Source organism: Vanellus vanellus (assembly GCF_965231255.1).
Source record: "Vanellus vanellus genome assembly, chromosome: 17".
In the NCBI taxonomy this organism is placed as follows: domain Eukaryota; kingdom Metazoa; phylum Chordata; class Aves; order Charadriiformes; family Charadriidae; genus Vanellus; species Vanellus vanellus.
In genome coordinates, this window is record NC_138922.1 from 11,064,253 (window position 1) to 11,075,045 (window position 10,793).

General features: G+C 38.5%; 1 protein-coding gene across 1 annotated transcript in view; it reads right to left on the reverse strand.

Annotated features, from left to right (window-relative positions):
* Positions 1-10,793, reverse strand: part of TEX2 (testis expressed 2) — an 84,909-nt gene that overhangs the window by 72,674 nt on the left and 1,442 nt on the right. The window contains exon 2 of the mRNA XM_082491964.1: positions 4,243-4,265. The gene's annotated coding sequence lies outside the window, so the exon portion shown is untranslated. The remainder of the gene's footprint in view (positions 1-4,242; positions 4,266-10,793) is intronic.

A 10,793-nucleotide genomic window follows, 5' to 3' on the forward strand; every position in this document is an offset into this window, starting at 1 on the left:
TTGCCAAAGCAAGTCTTCTTCCAACAAATATCTGCTAAGAGTACATGGTGGCCTCTAACCTAATAGTTCAGCTGTCAGCACTGAGGCGCCTAATTCCTTTTGTGGACTTACCCCCAAAGGATTTGCCCCATGAGTCAGAGGCAGGAATTCCTGGTTTATAATTCAATGTTTATTTCAGAGTATCACCTTGTTTTTCATATCCTGACTGCCTGAAATCCCCCCCAATTTTAAATGGACACATCCTTCATCTTCATTTCCTGTCTGAAACTGTTGTGCCATGTTACTGTGCACAGTTAGACACATCCCAGGTCCCCCTTCAGAGCCGGCTATGTTGTGCTGGCAGCGTGAAGCAACTCCTCTAGCACTGAGAATCTACAACATACTTTTAGGATCACTTGAGTAAGATGAGAAGGTAGCTGAAAAAAACCCCAGAAATTTCTCCGAATAGATTTAAATTGTACAGGTTTCTATCTCAGAGGGTACATTCTGAGGTTGAACAAATAGGCAGCCAAAAGTACACTATGTCCTGACTGAGGCTGCCAGTCCTCATGTACCCCTAGGACAGAATCAAACAAACAAACAAACACACACTTCTAAGAGGTAATAGGGGAGGAGAAGATATGAAGTCAGAATGTACTGTTGAGGTAAATTTGACACAATACCAATTAGTATTTGGCGAAGTGGCTATCTCATTGTTAAGATATTTCCTTCAATATGTTTTCAGAAACTGGGACCATTAAATAACTTCGAAAGATTGCCAGCTCTGATTTCAGGAAGGAAACCTCCTCCCAGTTCCTCTCTAAGTAATTCATTTCTTTTGCAAATACTTCCTATGGATGGCATTTAAGATACAAATTTCTGAAACAGAGGAGAAAGAGAGAAGCAACCCCCAACCTAAAACTTTGGGTTCATTTCTAAATGACCTAAAAGTCCAAGACATTCAGGTTCAAGCAAATCAGTCAGAACCTGTACTACAATTGAACCTTTATACAATTCAAATAATTCAAACTTTAACTGATTGTTTCTCTAATGCACCACCTTTCTTGACATAATATGAACACTTTCAATGCCTCTGTGTAACACAACACTTATTGTCAGCACACAGTGTTTACTAAAGCCCTCAGCTCAATTTTGCAATAGTCTCTCAGTGAAGATGAAGCAAAGTTCCTAAATTTCCATGCTGGATTATATTTATTCTGACAGAAACTATGTAGGGGCAAATGTACAAGAGCAGGGCTAGCACTCATTAAAATGATTTGCTTCATCCCTCTTTTCCACAGTGCAGTACTGTTTTGCCTGTGACTTGTGGTAGATCACTGCAGAACTGAGTAAGTTAACAGAGTTTATCTGAGGAGTGGAATCCATATTGTTATTTGAATTTAGAGAGTGAAAAGGACAGCAGGATCTGGTGTGGAGTCCCCACCATCATTAGTAAACCAAAAAGACTGCATGTCCTCTTGTCTCTGAAAACATAGCTCTTAGCAAACCACTTCTCTCTCTGCTGTTGTGCCCTTTGTCCCACACTTCTGGAATACCTATTACATCCTAAACAGAGTCAAATTCTACAAGTTTTTTGACAGGTCACCATAGCTAAATAATCCATCTGGCATTTCATGTGATTAAGATGCCAGCTGACCAGCCTACAGCCTGAAGGCCGCCTTTCACTCACAAATTAAGAGTAGCAGATTGAAAGTAACTTCACCTCTGAGCCAAATACTTAATTTGGCTATAAAGAAGCAGAACAGCTGGGGAGGAAGTTTAAGCCACTTGATCACTTTATAAGGAGCATTTTCCTTTTCATGAGTAGGATCAACAACTCCTCTTTTGGACCAAACCTCTGAGGTACACCACAGTTAAGCATTGTGTGAAAATGAGCTACAGAAAAAAACAGTTGCAAGAAAATAATGATAGAAAGCACCTCAGTAGCTCCCTGCCTCTTCTGTACTTATCTATGTTGCCTGAAAAGTGCTGAGAGGCAAATAGGGGAGATGGAAAATCTATAAAGAAATTTATCTGTCCAATCAAACTTTAGGTCACTTGTCTAGAGAGTTCAAAAGAGGGATGGTGCTGCTTTTTGTCACAGGCTTTATTGGGAATAGAAGTGGGCATTTAAGAAGCAGATGGCGATCTATTTCTTTTTTTTTTTTTTTTTTTTGCTATGTCCTTTAAAGCACTAATAATTCAAAAAAAGGAACAGTTACTATGTTAAGTACGTGAACAGTATCTAAGGAGGGGACAATGTCACAAACGTGAACCAAGTAAGGCTACTTTTAGGAAAATGCAAGTAAGATGTGCAAGTGTTATAAAGCTGACTCTTCTTTGGGGTGTTTCTGAAAACAGGATTAGTTTTACAGAGTAACTAGTTTTATTACTCTCCTACTGTTAACAGGAGTTTGTACAGACAACACAAAAGAAAACACTGCCCTCAGCTGACACTTTTCTCCCTTGAATCTAACATTATCATTGATTGCCTGGTTTAGCAAGCTTTAGTAGCCCAAATAATTATGATGAAAGTGATTTACATCAGGTAGTCAGTGTATTTTCACTGAAGCAGGCTCATTATACTTCCATGGAGAGGTTTTTTTACTCTTGGCCACAGGAAAAGAAAACAAAAAAATCTTCATAAAACTTTAGTCTTTCATCCAATGTCCATTGTAAATGATGTAGGGTGTGGAGAAAAAAAAAAAAAAAAAGATAAAAACTCCTCCCTGAGCTTACACCAGATGTCTATCACAGCCACTCTTGACCATTTTTCCTTTTGTGTCAGACAGGGACAAACTTCTGTGTGACTCTCCAAGGAGGGTTCAGCTCAATTTATTTTTAGAAAACTGAGAGCAAAGAATAAAAACAAGCCTTTAAACTAAGAGAGACAATGATACTATAAACCCTACTGGCCTGTTAATATATGTCTGTTTATTGTAACACAATCTGTGACCTTCAGCACACTGCCAATGTCTGTAAATAATACAATGGGCTGCGTTTTTATCCCATGGGGATGTGAGTGCTGATGGAGCCTTTCAAAACTCAAATGGATGCCATAAGCTGACGTAGACTGTGCTATTGTGATTCTTATTTATGAGTCTTTCTCTCCCTCTTTTTTTTTTTCAAGTACAAGTTCCAAAGTCACAAAGTGGATGGCAGAAAAAACACCCTTGCTGCCTGGTCTGATGTTTATCTAACATCTCCTGAAATGTATATTCCCCGCCTCTTAGATCTCTTGAGAGCAAAGTAACAGCTCATTCAAGACATTTATTCTTAAAAAAAAACAAGAACAAAAAAAGCCCCAAACAAACAAACCATGTATTTTTTCACTGGCTTCTTAGCCCTATAAAGCTGTTCACCACCTACAGAACCTTCACAGAACTCTTAATTGTTTAGCTGAGATCCTCCATATATGGATGGTACTATTCTCATTTCTTGGTTAGAGCAGCATAACTCTGACATATCTATGTATGCTGATGTAAAAAATTGCTTGCCTTTAAAATTTCTTACAAGGTCTCAGTTTTCACCACCAGCCCTTAGAGTCATCCCACTTGGTATACCAGTGGATGAAAATGAACCCAGAAGGAAAGTGTCACAGACAGTGAGTGAGCAGAAGTGACATCTGCCAGAACTCAGGTGATCAGCCATTCCTCCTTAATTTAACTCTTCCTTTCATATATTAGGAAGGACCTCACTTCTCTGGATATTCCAATCACAGAATATACCTGGGTGCATATGAGCAGACACACCCTGAGGAGATTCACTGGCACTAAATAACCTATAGATTTCACAGATGGAACTGGAACAACAGCTGTGTCCCCTGTGATATATTAACCAGCTTAGCAAGTTTTCATATGCAAATCTTGATTGCCTCAGGTCCATCAGGAACCTGAAGCAAGCAGCAACCATCCCCAACCTTCTGTCACTCTGTCAGCATGAATATTTGTGGCACATATCCGAAGCTGTGCAGGCATTCAACACAAATTCTTGAAAGATTGGTATTTGTCATCTACCTCCTGTACCAGCACTACTAAACAGCAGTCAGTTAAACGGACTGTTAAAGCTGACCATTCTATAAATGTAGTACTGAGAGCCTGATTAGTAAGAATATATATGAAGGGATTGCCCAGTAGCTGTCCAGTAAAGGTCTTGAACAACAAATAAACAATTAAAATGTAGCGACACTTGAACACTATCTTAATAGACACAATAACCTCAGTCCAATTTCCCTATATTTAACTGCTTACATAAAATACTTACAGAATGCGTGTTTTCCACAGAATCTGCAAAATAAAATACAATGTATAAATTATGAAATGACACATTGCAGAGTGATCAGTTCTATGTTCAAGAAAACTGACTTTTATGTTTAAATTAACTTTTTTTGTTCACCTTGCAATGATGTAAAATTGCTACCTACGTCTAAGGTTCAAGTGCTGGTCCTAAGAAGTATCCAAGCACTATCTTAATTGAAGTACATGGGTGGGACCAGACATTTCAAAGATCATGTTGAACCGTACATGTTTGACAGCTTTCCTGATTATGGTTTAGAGCAGAAGTCTCTACTGAGAGCACAAGCTGTTACTGGACAAAAAGAGTCTTCCTTTTAGAGACAAGTTCTCATGAGCATTATACTTCCTCTTCCAATTCCTTGCCAGGAAAATAACGTACTGCAGAAATCCGGTATAGGATAAAATTTTCAGAGCCAAATAAGATCCTGCGAAGACACCTGAAATTTTATTAATAAAAAGATGCTTGTTCCCAATGAAAGTCTGAGACCCAGCGGGCTCTATTCATTTAGAATCACTGAACTTTAAGATTAGATCTTAGGCTCTTTTTTAAAAAAATTGATTTAGTGGATTTTATTCAGAAGTTTCACAGAATACCTTCAAATACTAAACCATAAATATTTCTTTGTCCTCTGAAAGTAAGACAGTTTAGAGACATGAGGAAAGTAACTTCTCTTTTAGAAGAGGACTTCAAGTCTGGTTAAAACTGCTCCTTTGTATGGTCTGTTAAGGTATTTCACACATGACAAAAGTAAGTGCTGAATCTCGAACGGTATTTTCTTGGAAAGTATATAAACATGGGATGTCTCTGAATCTATGTTTTTTCAAAGTTTTTTTTTTTAAATAGCATATAATAAAATCAGTCCTCCTGTAGGCTGAACACATGTAAATTTTGAAAAGTTCTCTGAAATTATTAAATAAAGGATATTATGAAAAGTAAGATTACCATAAATAAAGATCTATTAGAAACTCACTTGCCAGCCAGCAGAAGTAATGAGGAAACTGAACACACGTGAATCTAACTTTACAGATAACAGCGCTAAAATCTCTTTTTCTCTCTCCTTTATGATTACATCCATTTGTGGTGCAGTTAAGCTCATCCAGGTTCTACCATTCACATTTTTATTACATTAGGATTGTGATTCTGCTTCACTGAAAGCAGCACCATGAGCACAGTATACAATCAGGCTGCAATTTCTGAAACACAGACTACCTAAATGTCGCTGGCACTGTACGCTATGAGTTTTCTCCAAGACAGTTCTACCCAGAACTTTTAGCCTAGGAAAAAGATTAAAAACTGAGGTGACTAGAGCACCTTATACCAGTGCATAAACTTAATTTCAGTATAAAAATTATCTCAATGTTTGACAAGATTGATCCCTATATGTTCAGACAGTTTGATAAGAAACAAAACAAAAAGTTATGTGGGAAACACATAAAAGATTTTTGTGTCCTGAAAGCTGACAGAAGTGAACAAAAGCACTGCTGACCCAGTGCTACATCAAAGCTTGGCTTTAAGTGGACAAAACTATATGTGAGGTTTATAAAGTGAGGTATTAACGAGCTGTAGTTTAGTCCTCTGTCACAATGTATTGTGCTTACAGGAAGAAGGAAATGAGAAATTTTGTATAAATTCCAAACTTCAAACAACGGGATGTTTGCTACCCCAAAGCTACTAGGTCACAATAACAGATATCCCACCTCCTTGTTATCTGTCACCCAGATTCAAAATAGAGTGGCTTTCTAACAAAGTATCCTATCTCTACCAAGAGAATGTCATAATTTGTGTCCTTTGAAAGTGCTGCTGGAAGGCTATATGATTTCTAAAAGGTACCAGTCAGGTAAGCCAAAATGTAGCCTCTAATGAAAGCACAATGATACAATGCTTTTGCTGATTCTTTGTTAACATCAGTCTTTTCACAAACTTTTTATTTCATTCTGCTAAGAATATGAAGTGTTTTTTACTTGAAACGCACTGATTTTACTATGATGAAAGAGAATAGAGAGGCTTTCAAATACTAACAAAAACAGGGAAATGAGATAGACTGGATTCTAGTCATATACAATTCATCAAGCTTCCATAGCAGGGCACACAAGCAGCTGCATATTTCATGAAAGGAATCAGAGCTGAAGGTCTGGTGCTGGTGATTTCTAAAAGATTCCCAAGTCTAATAAAGGTAGGTGTTTTTATGGATTTCTGATGGATTTAAACTCTTGCTATTGCTTTTAGTTGATGGGGTCTAACATTCAAAGAACACATTTTAACAAAAGAATACATTCATGGCAGGAATTTAAGACACTGTCATCTCCCCCTCCTCTGCCCTTTCTCGTTGCTAGAGGTTATAGAGAAGAGAATACACGCCTAAAGAGTTGCAATTCATAGTCTATCTTAAACCCATCTCCAACACTGGTGAAAGCTGAGATGCTAGATTATCAACTGAAGATGCTGAACTGCAGACACATACCACATTCTGCCAAGCCTTTTACTGGAGCAGTAAACTTGTAATGGAGAATCTTGGCAGGCAGTTTGGGAACGTATCTTACATGGGCACGCACACAATTCAGCTTTGCATTTTAGGTTCAAGCAAGGTCGGAAGCTCCCTGCATATTTGAGTCTTACTGAAACCTTCTGGCTTTGCCTAATTTTTGGCTGAAGCTATTGTAAGCATTTGGCTCTGGAATCAATGTCTCTCAGGTCCAGGCTTTGGTATAGAACATGTCTTGAAACCTAAAGATCCAAAGAGTTTTTATCTTGGAGAAGGGAAAGGTTATTTGCACAACTGCAGACTGCATGCAGCTCGAATACACTTATAAGGCCTGAGTTTTGAATAACATAATGAATCCCTAGACCCTGTGAGTTTTCTCCATACTGGAAAAGGCATTCAGTGGGAAATTCTGGCTAAGTACGGAGGTGTTAAGCCTGAGGCTCAGTAGCAGGAAAGTATTTGAGCAGATTTCCTGATTGCTAGAACTGATTTCTAGTAGTTTGTTCCAAACCTCTGAATGCAATGGGGATTTCTCATGCTTCTTTCCACTGGGATATATTTATTTTTCCATAGTACATTGTTGGTTGCAATAGGATTCTTAGAATTTCCTGTCTCGCCACTGCAGTTGCTTCCAAGTGACCAATTCATTTTTCCAGGCTTAGCAGCATAAAGGCTGGCTCTGCATTTTTTTCACTAGATTTCCATTTTCCTGATAAGAAATTAAGAATAGTTATCTTTCGATAAGCCACCATGAGTTCAATTCAGTGCACGTCAAGATTAGTTCAAAGCCTATCACTAGCTTCTGTGAGCTTTGGATCTGACACAGAGCAAAGGAGTTCACTGACAGAGCAAGAATGTACTAACACATTGTCTTCCACAAGAAGTGCCCTAGAAAAACGTAAGGAAACCTGGAAATTGGAGTTGGCTCTAGTCTTCTCAGCAATATGAACAGAACTGTGCTACCCCAAGAACTGGGACCAATGTTGAGGGAAGCGGTAGAGCTGAGACAAAGAACCAGTACAGAGATGCTTGGACTTCCTGACCCTACTGCCTCTTGGGAGGATGAAAGGTGTGATGGAACTAAATCATTCACCTAAAAGAGCCTCCACCCACCCAGCTGAAGTTAGTATCTGACACATCCTGACCCCTCCCTCAGGAAGAGCATCAGCTGCCAGCCCAGCCTGCTGGGACTCCAGCACAGGCAAAGTAGGCAGCAGGGCCACAGTCATTTTATCATTCTTGGCAGTCTGTTGATTTAGACAATTGCCTGTTTTGCTTAAGTCTCGCACTGTCTCAGTTCTTTCTGAACAAAAAGCAACAGCTCTGGGACTGGGTTGAATATTCCTGACTCCCAATATACTTTGACCTTTTCATAGAGCAACCAGAGAAAGCAGTATTTTAAGGAAATTAGTTTATCCTGATAGGTGTGAAGGACTTTTAGACAAAGGCATTATTGACCTGACTAGTACTAATTATAACCATTCCCCAAACTGCCATGTGGATGTAAGGTTTGATTTAAAGCTGAGGCTTGAAGCTTTAGGTATTTTATGTAAAATACTAAAGTAACAGCCTATTGCTGTAGAAAAGACTTTAAATCAATACCTGTGTGAACCTCCCAAATACAAAATCTTCTTTCTCTGAATTAAACTAACCTTTCAATAACAATGCAAGGACAACTTCAATTTCTTTGAGTTGCTTCCAGAGACAATGCTAGTGATCAGCATCTTCCTTAAACCTCTCATTATATCAGAAGAAATCTAGCGTACAACTAAAGAGACTATCATTCTCTGTCTACAGTACAGAGTACAGTACAAGTGTTTGACTTTCAATCAAAGTACGCCTGACTAGACTTGCATATTGCAAACAACCCGCTTTTCCTACTGTTAACAGGTTAACTGTAGTTAACCACATGCAGGTCTTTTGCAATTTGAAATGTGCATTTGACAGTTTGTTTCTCAGACTCCTGTCAATCTTTAATGTAACACCTCTTTAGGCCTCATACTCAGAATAAGGAAAGCAGCACAGCAGATAGGATGGGAAGTCTTGCCACAGTGTGGTGAAGACACTCAAATGATAATAATAGGATATAACATATCCGATACCAGGAAAATAAAAAGAAAGGGAATAATGGCAGATGCTCAGCACGCTGCCGAAGGCCTGGGGCTTGGGAAAGGTCAGAGCCTTATCTGCACTATGGATTCGTTATTTGAGATAAGGACAAGCAGTAGCTGTAGAACTCAAAAGAGAAGTTGGTTACTGACATGGCATCTGTTGTACTGGGGGAAGCGGTGAGAGCCATCAGAAAAATGAAGAGGAAAAATATTTTAGCTCAGTCACAAATAATTGCGTCAGACATAACAACTACTGACAGCTCTTCAGCTTCCTCTCCACTGGGCACAATTTCTATAAAGCACAGATAACTCCTTGAAAAGACAGAACTGCTTATGAAGCACTCAATTCTAATTAAACAAACCCAAAACACAATAGTTACCTAAAACCAAATAATAATAAGATCTTACATAGGTCTTAGGTGTTAAATCTGTCAAACTGTGTAGCTGACACCAATTCCCAAATTAATGTGATTTCGCCAGAGGACATGTTTGTCTGAACCACTGACTTCCTGGAGTAGATAGTACTCTTGGGCATTTGCTCAAAAATCTCAAAAAATATTCAAATGTAGTGAAGATCATAATGGTAAACCAACTTCTGCACCCACTGGTAACGTTCAGCATCTTTCACAACTGGACCTTAATATACTTATATTAATATATATTAAAGTACTTAAGAAGATAGATCTATTTCCTAGGGATCCCCCACTGCATTTATACTTTACCACCTTGCTATCACACAGCCTATCAAAAATCAAAGTAAACGTTACATTTAAATAGACTGTAATGTAGCTATCCAAAGCAACTGTGATGCACTGCTTATCTAATTGAAACACTTTTCCTGTGTATCAGTCAGGAAAAACAGACGTGATTAAAACAATAAACTGTTACTATGTTTCCAAGAATAACTGAAACTGTAGAATGTTATGCATAAAAGAGCAGGTGGACTGCAAGATTAAGGGGCGTTTGCATATCATCTGGCTAATTCACCTCAGTCTTTCAATCCTATCTCATTTTATTGCACTTCCCACTTCATGGCAAGTACAGTCTTATAAGTGCTTTGAATTATAGTTCTGCTGTACTAACCTTGAGTTTACATTACAGCTGACAAGACATCCTTCTAGTATATAACACTTTTCATTATGTCAAAAATCGGAATGGTGAAAGGTGTAATAATCAGCTTCACACCTCGGCAGAAAGCAAGCGAAGGGTTATACAGTCAGCTTCTGCAGCTTGTTACAGGTCCAATTCACGCTCACTAGAAACGTTTCAGAACATTAGTGGCCTTCAGGTTCAGCCCTGAAATGATCTGGTTTTTTTCCCATGATGCTGCCAGGTGATTCTACATGAAGTGCCTGCTGTAAAGGATATTCTGCTTTTCACTGTAAGGCTGTGAAAAACAAGTACAACGCACAGGCTCAGCACCAAGCCAGGAGTCAGGATTCTGAAATTCTGTTCCCAGTGTTGTCACTCTCTAAACACATTGCCTTAAACAAATGACCTAATCTTTTTGTTTATTCAGCTGTAAAATGGAGATAAAAATTGCCTTATATGTCCTCACTAAGGGAAAATTAAGTAATGTTTTCTAAAGTACTTGGAGACCCTCACAGGAAAGATGCCCTAGAAACAGAATACTGTGTTGGAGCAGGTGGGAAATTCATTATAAAACAGAAAAATAGCAAATTAATACACAATGATCAAAAATTATAAATGGCACACAACAAAGCCATGTGGTAACATGGATGGGGACAAAACCTGAACACTTTACAGTCCTAATATTTATGAATCTAGACTTCCTAACACAAAGAGAGGAAAGGAAATCCTTTCTGATTTAGTCTTTGACAAACTATGCAAGAATGCTTTTAACCTACTGTCTCTGAACTCATTACTGCCAGAACATTTATAGACAGTAATTGCCAGTAAGCTGC